The sequence below is a fragment of the Grampus griseus genome, assembly GCF_964374135.1.
Source record: "Grampus griseus genome assembly, chromosome: 1".
NCBI lineage: Eukaryota > Metazoa > Chordata > Mammalia > Artiodactyla > Delphinidae > Grampus > Grampus griseus.
Genome location: NC_139017.1, coordinates 76,083,681 through 76,100,545, shown reverse-complemented (window position 1 = coordinate 76,100,545; position 16,865 = coordinate 76,083,681).

The window sequence follows — 16,865 nt, the reverse complement described above, 5'->3', positions numbered from 1 at the left end:
TACAACTTCCAGGTAAATTCTAGTTTCTTCTTCTGATTTCTTCAAACAACAACAACCAAAAAGACATGTCACTGGTACATACTTGCACTTTTCTTATAATACTAAAGGTATGTCTGACTATCTATGAAAAGCTCTTGCTATAGAAACATGTGCAAGAGATTGTCTACCATGAGCTAAACAATCGTCATGCCTGCCCAGGGTCCAAGAAGCTGATGAAGCTGGATCCAGTCCCCCACTGCCTTTAGATCACCAGTTAGATCACCATCCACACCAACCAGTTTTCCAGATGCAGGTCACTTATATGAGGGAGAAGAGGTCAGCTAAACAATCGTAATTTGTTCTGGGGAATGTTGAAGGTCAGCAGTGGTACAGTTAGAAGGGGAAATAAAAGACTTCAGATTAAGAATAATAGCAGCTTTCTCGAGCTTTACTGAGTGAGCAGAAGTGTTCCCCAGTGCTTTACTGTGGAATAACTTCCTAAGTCCACATAACAACCCTGGAGGACAGTGTAGGACTTTACCACCCCTTGTTGCAGATGAGAACACTGAGGCACTGAAAAGCTGAGCTAACCTTTTCAGGGTCTCACCCCCGTGACAGTGAGAGCCAGCACTCAGACCCAGGCACTTTGCCTCCAGAGCCCTTCCCCTTGGCCACCATGCTCATGGGTAACTGAGAAAACTTCACTGAGATTTGCATCCCTTCCTTGTTCAACCTCCAAGATTTCAAAAGGAAAAGAAGATTGAAAGGTAGGCCTACAAAACTCCCCAAACTAATTAACGAAATGAAGAAGAAGAAGAGGAGAAAGAGTAAACAGGACCTTTGGAGAAGCCACGACGTTAGACGCAGAGAGAATGACGATGAGCTTGTTAAACACATACTAACTGGAAACTGTCTATTTAAAGACTAAGAAGGACCTATCTTCCAACAATTTAAGGCCTAAACTTTCCCTTTCCATGGCAGTCTCCACCCAAGAATACATTTCAAAGCTACCAATATAGTGTATACAGATGTGAACATGAAAATCATACTTCAACATTAGTGGTAAAGAGATTATTTTTGAATTTTGTTTATTTTTTATACAGCAGGTTCTTATTAGCAGTTTTATACATATTAGTGTATATATGTCAATCCCAATCTCCCAATTCACCCCACCACCACGAACCCGTCTGCCACTTTCCCCACGTTGGTGTCCATATGTTTGTTCTCTATAATTGTGTCTCTCTTTCTGCCCTGCAAACCGGTTCATCTGAACCATTTTGCTAGGTTCCACACATATGCGTTAATGTACGATATTTCTTTCCCTCTTTCTGACTTACTTCAAGTAGTAAAGAGATTTTGAATGAGTTAGCCCTCATGGTTCCTAATAAAAATGGGAGACAGTTATTAGGATGTTGTCATTAAAAAAGACAGGATTTATAAAAGAGCCAGAAAAGAGAAGAGAGGGAAAGCACGCACACTCACACACACACACACACACACACACACACAAAGCCTGAGAAAGGGGAGTTTTCCCTTTCCTTGAGGAACAGATAGCGGAAAGCCATCAAACACCTAGTCTGGACGGGTTAATCTCGTGATGTTCCCAACTAATCAGGTAAACGCTTTTGGCTATGTGTGGAGGCTCCAAAAATTCTTCAGAGTTTAGTGGTGACGTGAATGTGGCGGGTGTTCTTTGTGTACGACCTGCCAGTGTCCTCCCTTTGGCACCTCTGAGTTACTTAAGCCTAATTGAACTACTTTCCTCATCAGAATTTCTCAATTTCATATACCCTCCCCCTTCCTTGACTCATATTGATTCTTAACAGAGCAAGATTTGATCATGAACTCTTGCTTCTCTCTTTGCCGCAGTAAGAACAGTGGAATGTCAGCTTAGGGTCATGGCTTGAGCAACATATAAGTAAGTAGTCAGACATCCGATACTGAAGGGAAGCCAAAAATCTGAGGACAACAACAATATCCCAGTAAGTACTTTGAACTTACTTTTCCTCCCGTGAACCTTGAAGTTGTGAGCCCGTGAGCCACAACTACTGAGCCGTCATGCCACAACTACTGACGCCTGCGTGCCGAGGTCCCATGCTCCGCCACAAAAGAGGCCACCACGATGAAGAGTAGGCCCCAATCACTGCAACTAGAGAAAGCCATAGCCGAGCAACGGAGACCCAACGCAGCCAAAAACAAAGAAGCAAAATAAATGTAAAAACTTTATAAATATAAAAATATAGAAAAGTTGGGATTTTTTTTGTTTTTTTCCTGCAAAAAGGGTTTATTCAGGAATAGCGGAAGAATTGCAATTCAGGACAAGCAAGCTATAGCAAAAGCCATATGCAAGTCCCACAAACAAAAGACAGGAAGGAACCTTACTTAACAGAAAGAGGAGGAAGCTGAGGGAGGTTGTTTTGAAACCTAGCCCTTTGAAGAAAAGTGAAAGTTCAGGGTGATGACTTTCTCATTGCCAAGTTGCTGATTTCCTGCAGGAGATGCAATGTACATGTTTTTCTGTTGGGGCCTGTAATCCATGATTCTTTCCTATTGATGCTTCTTCTGTCTGGGTCTGTAATTGACGATACTTCCTGTCTTTGGACTTGAGTGGTACCCCGTGAGAGCTCCCACTTCTGGTCTCCCGACTTCATTTTAGTGACGTTTCCCTTTATTAGTTTTCAAACCTGTCACAAGGAATTTTGATTTTTCTAGTTTAATCTATTTTAACGCTTTAGGAGACTTACTACATCAGACTAGTATCCTTACACCCTGTGGCCCTAGCAACTTTCAAGTGTTCAGTAGCTACATGTGGCTTGTCCCTATCATATTGGAGAGCACAGGTCAAAGGTGTAGCACAGCTAAAAGTGCGATTTCTGGGCCACAGCATGTAACTGTGTATGGATGACCCTCAGCTGATGCTGCCAAATTTTCTTCCAACCTGTTGAACTTTTTTATACCCTTTCCAGAAATGAATACAAATTTCCAGTGCTGTCCATCCTGTCAACATTTGGTTTTGTTTGTCCTTTTTTGTTAAAAGTAAGCTTTATTGAGGTGTAATTTACATAGTAAAATCTGCCAACATTAGATTATCCTACATTCTTTTCAATGATATCATTTCCGTGCAAAGCTGGATTTTGGTGCTTGCTGTGATAAAAAGCAAGGGCCATGCGAAAATGAATGTGTAACGAGAAGCAAGGAGGCGATTGAGAAGGTTTCAGAGGCTGTGCAGTGCACAGCATTAAGGTTACGATTCTGCTGTGTCAGAGCAGTGAAAACACAAGCCACGCTACTGAACTTTTGTCAAGCGAACACATAAGAATAGCCACAGCACCAGCCGCAAAACTACAAACTATAGAAATATATGTGAACCCAGAAAACAACAGCATTCCCCAACGAAAGCGCTGTTGTCAGCCAACCTATCAGGAAATCAGGGCAATCGGGAAGGACAAAGACAGAGAGAATTTGCAGGCAACCAAAGATGATTCGTTAATTAAATCAATTTAATGTTAGTCAAAGGATTAAAGTTAACTGTAAATCTTGAATTTGTAATTTAAGCTGACAGATGTTGGAACCTGAGAATGTTGGAATCATATATTCGTATATATGGAATCACATATTAGATGACACCTAAAAATGTTTACCAGAAATTGTAAGCGGAATAATTGAGTCGTCTGGTTTCTAGAATTACAAGTATTCATTCCTCTTTAAAGATATTAGTATATTTAATGTACTTGACTAGTATATTTAATATACTTCAACACATAAATTTTAATGATTTTTTCAATGACATTGAAATCTTCCTGAATATGTTTCCTTATTTAACTGGTACAACCAGTATAAGAAATTTAAGAAGTCCAACTTAACTCAGATGTTCAAGACAAAATAAAGCCTAGACTTACGTACCATAATATTATACCACCATTATTTTCTACATTATAAGATAATCTGAAAAAATATATATAGTCATTTTTAGACCAAAATTATTAAACCAATCTAAGTTTTCTGAGTAACCTCGATAAAAACACACCACATGACATAAACATTTTACATGTCATTATATATAAAATGTATAAATTATTTAAATTGCTTAACAGAATTAACGGTCGTCTTTGTAATCAATTTCATTTCGTTTCTCACTGTTCTTCCCAGTAATCAAGACCATTAATTTAATCTACAGTTAAATCTGTTATAGTTCCTTGTCACCAATTCAACAACAAAATTTTTCCTCATATACATACCACATTGAAAGCATAAGTAGTAATGCATTTTTCCCAGAAATTCTTAATTTTCTTATTTTATATTTACGTAACTGATTATTACTATTCTGAAATTAATTGGGAAATTAATTTTTAATTAATTTAAATTTTTAGAGGCCAAATTTGTCTATTCTATCCTAAGGAATAGAAAGTATATTGTTTTGTTTCTGAGAAAATATATTTAAAGGGGAAAAAATTCATCAAACTAGTGCGCATTATTTAAGGTGAAAGCAGAGGCAACGATATGTATTAACAGCAACTAACAGTGAGGGAAACAAAATGAAATAAGTCAGCCACATTAGGTCCTTGAAGGAAGCTCATTAGTGAAAATCGGAGTGCTTCTGTGATATGCTTTTGAGTTTCCAGGGTATGTATCTGTGCATGACGTCAGTGCTCCTCATCCATCTGTATTAAGGACTGAACTGGCTTACAGTTCTGTAAACTTTAACTCTTGACTTGTAGGGTTGTCACAAGTGCTCATGTTGCTGGCTTTGTTGCTTGTTTTTAATGATATAAATGTCTTTCCTCTGCTTTCTGTAGTCTGATTTAAGTAATCCCTAAAGGACATTTGTTTGACTTTTTTCAGTTATTTAGAAACTTGAGTATACCAATGAAAGAAAGCTGCGTATTCCATGCTAAAAATTCAATATTCTTCCTGTATTAATCCCCTTATTACTGTGGAGCTCCTTTTGAGGGAACCATTGCATATTACGATCATCCTTATTGTAGCTACTACACTTTTGCAGTTATTGACAAGGATTGCCTTGGCCCACGCGGTTTTTACCAAATAGAGGAAAGACAAGAGGTGGACAGCTTCTCACTGCTGTGGTGTCACATACCAGGAAATACCAGAATCCTCAGGACAAGCATCAGACAAGAAATACTCATGGTCCAGATTAGGTGTCATCTTCTACCTAACAGGGAATAGATCCCTGTAAACCACCACCCAACAGGGATTACTCCCAGAAGTTCACTTCCTAGAATTAAAACCAGAATCCCGCACTGAGAAGAGAAATTAGTGATGCACAAATGAGACGGAGAGAGAGAGAGAGAAAATCCTTGTTCAGTAACCACACAGTATGAAAAAGCCAAAATGCTCAATTTCTGCACATGAGATTTAACAGAACAGAGCAAACATGAGCTAATAACTCTAAGGGTCCAGGTCTGAAGCAGGAACCTGTGGGGGGGGCAGGATTCTGTTGGCTCCCACGATGTGTCTTAAATGGGCTAACTTTTATAGTCACAGCCAAAAAACACAGAAACAAAGAAACAAACAAAAAACTGACAAGGAATAACACAGAAACACTTATTCCCATGCTAATTCCCCTTTTTATACGAGGAAGGACAGGCATTAGATTGTTTTCATCAAATTAAAAGTATAAGCAAAATTTATAAATAAAAGAGAAAAGGGGAGAAGGAAAAAACCTCTGGGATCAGTGAGATTCTTCTCTTTGGATAAGTTGCTTGGCAGGACGTTATCAAAGAGGTCATTCTGGGTAGTCTTCTCTGGACCCTGTTGACTAGGTCAGCAGAGAAAACAATTACAGTTCTTGGAGGATTTTAAAAATATTGAATGTTGAGCTTTCGAGCGTATGCAATAGAATATCCCTGTGTAATGCCCAAAATGTCCCTCTGTTGTCCTTCCCCTTAGTTATGTCGGGAGGGCACTGCTCCCTTTATTAGTTAGACTATCTTAGAGAGATGTATACAAAGATTGCTGAGTTGGCAAGTAAATGAAGAAAGGGACAATGAAAGACTGGAAAATAAAATGGAATATGATTCAGTCCCACTTCTGTGGAAGGAAAATTTGAAGCATTTACCAACATTAGAAGCATACAAACACTAAAGGTAGCACTTGCACTTCCAGTTCTCTAAGCTATGGAAACACCTGCACGGGTGCTCAGAGGTGTGTGTACAATAATGATGGTTGCAGCATATTCGTCATCGTGAAACCATGAAACCAAGTAATACACAACCATGGAAGAAAGGCCTTTATCAGAAACAATGCAGAGGAGAATTATGATGATGAGCTCACTTATAACATCATGCACAGAACAAGTACTAACGTTCAGAGATGAAAAATTTGAGGCACATAACATATAACTTTCTTGTCCAAGTCTATAGACTTGGCAGAATAAAGACTTTATCCCACCAGACCGTGGCTTCCTTGATCTCTTTCAGGAGGTCGTGAGTTAGGCAAGTATGGAGTCCAGTAGAGACGACAGACAATAGAGCTGGGAAGTCGGGGTGGCCCAAGACTGGCAGCAGTGGTGAGGTGGACAGGACCCCGAACACAGTTCGGTAAACTTTGTGGAAGCAGATGTACAGGTAATGATCAGCATGGAACACCTGGAATGGTATTCAGCACCGAAAACCCTGAATGGGTTCTGGGGAAAAAGAAAAAAGAAGAGAAAACTCTCCCACCGTCCCTGGGTGGGCTCGAACCACCAACCTTTCGGTTAACAGCCGAACGCGCTAACCGATTGCGCCACAGAGACAACAGCACATGCCTTTTCTGGACTCTCTTTGCAGTAGACACTTACTAATTCCCAGGATGTGCCGCCTGTCCCGCAGGAGAACGGTGCCCGTTCGAAAGCCTCGGAAAAACGGAAAGTTTAGAGCGATGAATGATGTTCTTTATCCTGTTTGAAACTGGTGCCTCAGGTGCCTTATCCGAAACTAAAAGGGCAGCAGAATGGCCTGACCCCGCCTTGCCCCTCACTCGCCTCAGATGCCAGCGCCCCCGGAGACACCCGGAGCCCGGGCCGGGACCCTCCGCGCCTGAACCGAATGGGGTCCAAGGATAGCTGAACTCCCGGTGGGCATCCATGACGGCTCTTCCGGTTTCCTCGCCGACACCCAATGAATGTGACTTTGCCCACCCTTCCGAGAGGCCTCCGGGGGCCCGTGTGGTGTTTTGGTTTCCGGTGTCCGTCACGCGATTTCCACAACGGCAGCAGTCGCCGTGATGGTCGCCCCTGCGTCCCCACGCCCAGAACAGGGTCTGGCACTCAGCAGGACGCTCCGGGTTTCCCGGCCATTCTGTGATCCCTCAACGTCCTTTCCACGGATTTCTTTTCTTCCTGTATCAGCCAGAGACCCCTTGTGGTCCTTGCACTCATAAACCTTGACTGACCTTGAAGTTCTCCTGGAGGAGCGCTTCGTGTTGTTTGTTGCCGCCCAGCTTCTTGATTTTCCAGAAGGAAGTTTCATCTTCTCCTCAGCCCGGTGCTGTGAACTTCCTCCTGGTAACAAGGGCCTCCTTCCTCCTTGAGTCAACTCTTGTCCAGTCCCTGGGACGTCTCCCAGCAACACTGGGCATCTTACTGACTCTGTTTTTTGGCCGACGGCTCTTTTCTTTTAATGCGAATTTTTCTGTTCTGTGTATTGGATAAGGGGAGGAATGGCTTTGGGAGAAAATGAAGAAGTAAAGGGGAAATGAAATAACGCAGATTATTATTTTGAGACATAGTGTGGACTTATACCTATTACACATGTGAATATTTAGTGTGGTGGTATTTTGTGTACATAAATACTGTATACACTGTCAGACAACTCGGATGCACGTGCTCTATGACCCAGCAATGAGTGCTCTTGGGTACCTGGGTATGTGTACACTTCTTTTAAGCCGTGCAACTTCTGGGTCATGATATATTAAGAAATTGGAATGAAACTGACTTGCCCACGCTGTGAGGAAAGAGTCTGTGACTGCCGAAGTGTCATAGCGCTGCCTTGTGGCCTCCACAGCATGTCGTTGATTTTGAGTCACCCCTGGTGAGTATGGCCTGGTTTGTCTCAGTGTTTGGTGTAAACGTTAATTTTTACTTGCGCGGTAAATCTAACAAATCTACAGTGGTAAGAAAAACTTAGCCCCCCTTCATCAGAAGTGTATGAAGAAGAAAAGGAGAGGTCTCCTGCCTCCCATGCCCATTCCACTGCGGACACACTTTATATATTACACGTAGGAGGTGGTGGCAGCTTTGGAGTGTCATCGGTGCTGTGTAGCCAAGGGACCCAGGAAGTCCCAAGTCCTGCCCTGACAATCGTCTGCCCTCTCTGGGCAATGGGAAAAGTGTGAAGGCGAAGAAAAGTAACACTATTATCTGCAGAAATTTTACCTCAGGATGGGACACTCTGGCAAACTGAGGCAGAATATGTGGTTTATGATGGAGACTTTCAGGGGCTCTTCCCTGGCCCGAAGCCCAAAGTGGATTTTACCTCGTTTTCTGAGGTGCAAGTGAACTGAGAGAAGTCAATCAAAGGAGAGGAGCAGAGAGAAAGCAAGACGGAGGACCACCCACGCGGGTCAACTGTATTCAAGTCTTGTCGGGACAGTAGAAGAAATGCCCTGGGATTATCGCTGGGACGCGTGGAGGCTAAATAAGTACTTCCCCATCTCTGGCGGCATAGAGCGAGCACGTTTCGAGCAGGTTCCATGGTGTAATGGTGAGCACTCTGGACTCTGAATCCAGCGATCCGAGTTCAAATCTCGGTGGGACCTTTCTGCTTAGTTAGAAGAAGGACTTTTTTACTCCTCAGATGGGACGTGCTTTCCCGCTCCCGCGTCCCGGAGAGGCGCGGTCCGCGCGGTCCACGCGGACGTGGAGGGCAGGTGGGGGGACGAGCCCGCGGCGTCCCCGCTGGACCCTGGCGACTCTGCCCGTCGCTGGCCACCGGAGGCCCCGGCCCCGCCGCCCAGGGGCGCAGCGACCGAGCCGGTGGCACCCCCTCGTCGGGTCACCCTGGGTCTCGGGGGCAAAAGGCAGAGGCTGCGCCCACTGACTCCTGCCCCGCGAGAGGGGTTCGCACCGCACGTCCTGTAACTAACTGCGCGCTGGTCCCTGTGAGTAAAGGGTCGCGGTGCGGGGCTGTGACGTCGCTGAGCAGCCAGGGTGACAGCGTCTTAGCTTTCGGGTCGAGGGTTCCAGACCTGGATGGGAAGTACTGTATTGTATTCAGGTGCCCTATTTATTATTCCGAATATCAATGGATCCTATCCCAGTTTATACCCATTTTATTCAGAACTGCTCGCTCCTAAGTCTCCGTTGGACACGAAAAGCCGCTGTTAGGCTAAGATTTGAACCTTCACTCCAGGAAACCTCGTCCTTTCTTTCCAAGCTCAGCCAGAAAGGGGAGCCCCGGCCGCGGATTCCGGCGTCTGAGGAGACCCCAAGTCCCTGACCCACGGCCGCCCGGCCCGGCTCCTCCGGGGCCAAAGGTGAGACGAGCCGGGGCCGCTCCGAGTCCGGGACCGGCCGGCGCCCCTTCGTCCTGCCGCGACTCTGCTCCACCGAGAAGACGCCCCAGGACGTGACCGGATGGAAACACTTTTGTCCTCTACTGCTCGGTAGAAACGTATGGATGAGGCTTGTGATGGACTTGAATAGCTAATTAAAACGTTCTCTTCCAGGTACTAAGGAGCATCTCTCTGAGTTTGAGATTTTGGAACTTTCAGAGGTTACGAAGGACCGAACGACACAGCTGTCTTTGGAGGACTTGACGAGAAAGGTGTGAGGCCGGCGAAAAGATCCGAGGAAGGGCAAGAGCAGGAAAGAGGAGAGAATGACACAGAAGGGAGAAAGGGGCTGGAAGGGAGAGGAGCTGGGCGGGCACTGCAGCGGGGGCAGTCGCTGGGTTTGGGCGACCACAGCTCCTCACTCTGGAGCGCTCCCACCCTTTACCGACCTGCCCGAGAGCCCGGTTCCACCCCAAATCGCCAAGCTGCTTGCCTGGCATTTGTTCTTGCAAAGTTTCCTTCGCCGTTGGGTTTGGAGGGGTGAGGTGGGCTGTGTTGGTGTGCAAGCCAGTGGAAGTCCTGGCGGCTGCCTTGGAGACGACTGGCGGGTAGGGAAACACACAAACTCCACTCTTCCCTTTGCAGGCCGGTCTGCAGGGCCTGGGGTGGGAAACTGGAAAATCAGAGTCTCAATATTTATTTAGAGATAAGGAGATAAATAGCCAAACAGTAGGTCATGTGAGTTGAAAGTGGTTATCCCTGGAAAAAAAGAAATGTGGGATGGGATCAGGGGACTACTGTTTCCCATAACAAGTTTTGGGGCATATGTAACTTTGTACCACATGTATGATATTTTTAAAGTTCATTGCTTGTATTTTGAATCTAAATTTTTATGTAGTCATATGTATCACTCTTTTAAAATTCTGGGTCTTGTGTCATGTGTAGAAATGTTTTCCACTGTAAAATCATGATTTTTATTTTTTTTACATTGGGGCATTCTTGAAGCAAGGAATTGGACCATTATTCCCCTTTTGATGAGCTGATCACATGAGCTAATATACTTGCAGATCCTCCCAGCCCAGGAGGTTACTGCTGGTCAGAGAGGATTGCTTTACTCTCTCTAGGAGGGTCCACAGCCACTCAAAAGTATCAGTAACTTAAATAAAATCCCACCGAGTCTTTATGCAGTGCTGTGCCCAAAACACAAGAGCTTACACTCAATGATTACATGTTAGTGCCGTGTGCCCAGGCATAGTCTACAAGTTTTACATGGGTTTACTCATTTGATCCTTTCAACAGGCCTATATCATATCATCGTCCTCACTTCCCACATGAGAAAACTGAGGCGTGGAAAGGTTAAGTAACTTGTCTCATCGCTCAGTCAGTGAGCGGGATTTGAAAGCAGGAATCTGAACGGAAGCCCGCCTGGCTCCACAAGATACGCTCCCAATCAAAGAGGAACAAAAATGGTAAAGATGCTTGACAAGAAATTTAAGTCTGTATATTTCTTTTGAAAAAAACACTAAGGAGGAGTCACGTAACGGGCATAAAACTGTCCTAAATATCCTCATGACCCACCTGCCTCCCAAACATCCTTCTTATCCCAACAGCTGCTCCCCGCACATCTCCAACTTAAACACAATTCCTGCCAGAACTAGGTTTTTCCTTCCCTTTATCTTTTCCTCTCACCTACGCCATACTTCTTCCATAGCTATTCTGTTCCTTCACTTCCAGGTCATTCATTTTCTTTAAATTTAAAAATGTTAAATATATATATATAAAGAAGTAAATAAGCAGCCATCCATAGTCCCACCTCCTGGAATTAACTGCTGGTAACATCTTTACGTATTTTTCTTCGATTCTATTTTTAAGTTACTCTAATTTTTGCAAAAATTATATATGCTTATTATGTAAAATTCAAATGATGCAGAAAATGCAAATATGTAAAATTTTGAAACATCTGAAATTCAAAAATAACCTCTGTTAAGGTAGTTAAATATTGATGGAGTCATTTTGGTATATCTATATCTATATTTGTTTTTATAAAATTGAGCTCTTATAGATTCTAGTTTTATTTTAAAGTATGCAATTTAATAGTGCATAAAGTTAATGGAAGAAAAAGATACAAAAATGAAGAAATTGCTGAAATTTCAATCAAATTGTTTACCACAAGAGAGAGACTTTTCTAAAAGAACCCTCTAAGGCTAATAATAATAATAATGATAATAATTAAGACATTAAAATTTGGAATGATTCTTATTACTTTTTAAAATCAAATTTCTCGAGTTGTAATTTGAAAATAATACAATGCATCCATTTCAAGTTTGATGACTTTTGACAGATGAATGTACCCACGTAACCACTACCTTGTTCAAGAAGGAAGAACATTTCCAGTACTCCAAAATGTCCTCTGCCGTCGATCCCCCTACCACTTCCTGTCCCAGGAAATAAGTGATCTAGTTCCTGTCACTATGGATTAGTTTTGCCTGTTCTAGAAATTCACATAAAGGGAACCACAGACTATGTACTCTTTTCATCACTCAGCATGATGTTTTCGGGAGTAATGCATATTGGGGCCCTGTATCAGGAATCTGTTTCATTTCATCAAAGAGTAGTTAGTATTCCTTTGAATGAATATATCACAATTATATCCGTTCACCTCGTGCTGGACATTTGCATTGATGAACAAAGTTGCTATAAACAAGTCCCGTTTGTGGGCATATGTTTCATAAATTCCATATAAAATCTTTTCTTCTTTAATACGAATTTATTTTGTGAACGGATGTTACATCCGCAAATACAAAATGTATTCAAATGTTACAAAAACCTGAAGTACAGGCTTATCTTTGATTGTTTCCTATCAGGACATACTTAATATAAGCCACACACTATGCTAGGTGTGTTATTAGATTATCTCATTTAATCTACACAAGTTCACGAAGTACGTAATATTATTTTCATATGACGCTTGCAAAAGCGGCCTAGCAAATCGGAGTTGGCCCAAGCTCCAACAGAAGGCACCAGGACTGAAAAGGAGCCCTCCCCTGGAGCACCCCCCCCCCCCCCCGCGAGGTTGGGCTCCTAACCCCAGAGGCAACCCAATGTCTTCGTAATAACCTCGCTATGTCTGATAGGCCTGGAAACCAATATCCAAGCAGTTCCTAGTCCCGGTATTTATTGTTCGGCTTCTTTCGGTCAGAAACTCCTCGATCCGGGATCCAGAGCATAATACTGTGGACAACCTTGAGACTAAGGAAATCTGTTAAAAACTCTAAAAACCCGTTCTCTCATCAGTAGGGCATTGAAAGTTAACTTTCGTCTTGGTTCAGCTATTTTATATTTGAGCAGGGAAAACGCCCGCTGCTGGGGAGAAGAGCACTTTTGTTTTTTACTTTCACTTCCAATGATCTACATACTCGACCTGGGTCCTGTGCTTTTCAGTTAGTTTTCTTTGGACCTAGTTTTCTTTAGACCTACCCTTAAGTATCACCCCTTCCCCCACCTCCATCTCCATCTCCACTCGCCCATCTTCACTCCCCCTCTCCCTGACAGCACCCCCACGGGTCGCAGAGGCTTCCGGAGCTGAGCGGATCTAGGAGTGCCGTCCCCGAGGTAGCCACGCGGGGGCGACAGTCTTTTCGTCCATGGTCCTACCTTGACTGTTTGGCCCAGCAGATTCTGTTTGCCAGGACTTCGTGGATCAGCAGTGACGGTGAAGCAAGGGAATACCACATCCTGGGAAAGGAGTTTGTGAAAAGCCCACAACTGCCAACGCTGGGCCTGGGGTTTTTTCCTAAACTGTAGTTCAATAGGGAAAAAACTAAAACTACTCCTTAGTAAATGAAAAAATGTTATGTACAACTCCTGCGGCTACTTAACGAAAACGGATGTGAAGGTAATTTCTTAACTTGCCAGGCCAGTGAAGCAGGTCTCGTGCAAACTGAAGACTGAAAGAGAACTGCTGTTTTTTGTCTATGCAAGTAAGTAGTGAGAGAAGGACTGAAAAGAAAGGCTAAAGGAAGGAAAAGGAACAGGACTGAGAAATACGAAGAGACTGCTTGAGACGGAAAAAAGGAATGAGTAGGCGGGTACCTACCGAAATCCCCAGCCATGATTGCAAACGATGCAGCTGATCACTTCAGAATATTAGTTCAGAATTACAAAAGCATGGAACCGGGCCGAAGCGCATCTATCTGCTCTTTGGCTTCTCACCACACAAACCGGTAAAAAACCGGTTACGCGGCACCCGGTTATTTTCTTTGGGTCCGTTCGCGGAGCGAACGCTGACCTCCCAGTGTAGACCTAAGCTTTAAACCACAGTTGCGTTTCACGTCGTTTACACACGAAAAACGTTCCGCGTACCGCAAAGCACAGCCGTGGTTTCGCACGACAGTCCGAATTTTCGCCTCTCAGCGATGAAAAACTCAGTACACCACATACAGGCGAGTCGCGCGGGCGCCGCCATTTTCAGCGCAGTAACGCTGGGATCGTATTCCAGTGATAACAACCGCAACCCTCCCGAGACCAAATCGCGTGTTCAGTAACTCAGCTGCCGGCACTGTGCAGAACGTCCTGTTAACATCTAAACCCAAGCGCTGTCTGCAGCCGGGTCGCACTCACGTGATCCAGCGTGTAACCAAACACCATAACTGACCACACAGGCAAGTACATCACAGCACTGCCCCGGTAACAACAATCTATAAACCACGGAACTCGATACGCTCCGCAAGCAAGATCCATAACTCTGTTTTTATACCTCAAATATCAGGGGAAAGCGCGAACGCAGTCCCCCACTATCACAAATTTTGCAGTCGAGTTTCCCACATTTGGGGAAATCGCAGGGGTCAGCAAATCCGCAGTGCAATGGATAAGCCTCACCCTGGGAAAACCACCTTCGTGATCATGGTATCTCCTCTGCCAGGTAAGTATGAACTAAACTCCCTTCGGCCCTGACACACCCTCAGACGCCTTATACTGTACACACACGGTCACTTTCCTCCCCGCAGCCCCGAGCCTTCCTGCCCCTTCCAGACAGCTGATCCATGCACTTGCAACCAACAGCCCTCGATTCGCTCCCATACCACGGGAGATCATGTGTCTTTCACCACCAGATCACGAACCAGCAGACCCTGCGCTGAGATATCTACATACGACACGCCCCATCCGTCAAGCCAACGGGAATTACCGCTCCCATCCAGCCCACGCCCCGCCCTACTCCGCGCCTCCCTCCTCCCACGCCGTCCAGCCAAGCCTACCAGAGGGCGGGCGCCCTCTGGGGGAAGTGACGTCGACCGCTCGCTCTTTTCCTCCCACCCGCCCCCACCCGCCCCCACCCGCCCCCACCCGTTGGGGCCGTGCGCGCGTGGCTGGCTGCTTAATCTCTGTCCTGCCGAGCACCTGTCTGGCGGCCTGCTGAAGCCTGAGCACCTTTTGGGAACTGTAACGGCTTTCAATGCGCAGAATAGAGAACATTCAGGAGTCCAGGGGAAACCGGTTCCTTTCAAATCCAGTTGTCTTTGTGATGTACTATTGTGTGTACGTCTAGTAAAACGCATTAACCATTATGACTGGCGGTGAACTCTATTCCATTCTTGAAAGTTCAATTTCGTTCATCGGAAATTTCATTCCTTTTATTCCCCGTCTTCAGGTGTTGTTTTGACTCTGTCCTTGAACAGATTTGAACACCTATCTGCTACCCTCTGACTTCGGAGTCAAATACCTTCTTTAACACAGGTTCATTTGTTAATTATTTTAGGTCTAAGTAAAAAGAGAGTCTTTCATTTTGAAATGTCACTTTTCCATAAATTATTGTTTTTCATGTGTGCAGAGAGCATGGCCTAGGGGTCATTAACTTACTGAGCTCACTGGGCAGGATGTGGCTCTCATGCCAGGATTATTTTATTGTTTTGGGGCATATCTCATGCTCTGTTGCATATCTCATGGTTTTGTTGCTAAGCAGGCCTGCTTGGTTTTGTGGTTGAGCAAACCCGCTTTCTTGAGTGATCATTAACTTTCGGGGGTCTCCCATACTTTTTTCTTTACCAACAAACCCCTGGTGGGATTAACTATTTAATTACCTACTTTGTCCCTTTACTCTGTCCCTATCACTATCATATAAGTTAGTTTCAAGTTACCAAAATTTGGAGAGACTATTTAATAGCCTTTCTTTCTTTTTTAAAAAAATTTTATTTATTTTTGGCTGTGTTGGGTCTTTGTTGTTGTATGCGGGCTTTCTCTAGCTGTGGACAGCGGGGGCTACTCTTCATTGCAGTGCGCGGACTTCTGATTATGGTGGCAAGGGCTCTCGGTTTGCGGGCTTCAGTAGTTGCAGCACTGGGCTCCGTAGTTGTGGCGCATGGGCTCTGTAATTGTGGTGCGCGGGCTCCAGAACGCGTGGGCTCTGTAATTTGTGGCACATGAGCTCTTTCACTGAGGCGCACGAGCTCGGTAGTTGTCGTGTGCAGGCTTAGTTGCCCCATGGCATGTGGGATCCCCTACCAGGCATGAAACCCACATCCCCTGCATTGGAAGGAGGATTCTTTACCACTGGACCACCAGAGAAGTCCCAGATCTGTATTTATTTTTGAAATCTTTTTTTTCACCTTAGGTCAAGGAATAATTGTATCATAGCAACCTACGATTGATTCTATCTGACCAGGTGTTTTAAAACTTTTTGAGATTTTTGACAGACTTCCCAAGTATCAAATTCTAACTAAAGTTCTTTTGACCTCCAGCTAACTTTGGGGTGCTTCAAAGGGCACCTGGAACATCCCAAAGAGAGATCCTAAACATACTGGGTTCATTTGATATGTTAAATTACATGGGAAACATTGTCCAAACTCGCTGTTGCCTGTGTCAGCTGGAATCATCAGGCTCTCCCCAATCTCACCTTACTCTATGTCCAAAAAATCCCCTGTGGGAATACTCCCACCTCTAGGCCTTCGGGTCCTGACCCCTCCATGACATTTTCCATTGCACCCAACTCCAATTCCTGTAGGAGTTCCTTTTTGCACCTCTAGGACCCTCTTCACTCCAGGCCTTGGCAGCCCATACCTTTACAGACTACCTATTGGGCTCGCCACTTCCAAGCAGCCCACATCCTAGGCTTTATAAATGCTCAATCTCAAGGAATACACCCCAACATAGGGAAACTTGTTATAGGACATAAGCTTTATAGACAACAGATCCTCCTCAAGGAGAGTCCTGGCAATGCACTGGCACTGGTTCAAACGTCCCCTATCGGGGACCCCTCACGCAAGGGACTGGGTCGACCTGAGAATTCTGGTTAGGAATTGATGGGAGAGTAGACGACGCTCAAAATCCCATTAGGTAAGAAGTGTATTCAGAGGACACTCCGACCCGCTTTCAACAGAAGCCTCCTGGTAAAATGTCTC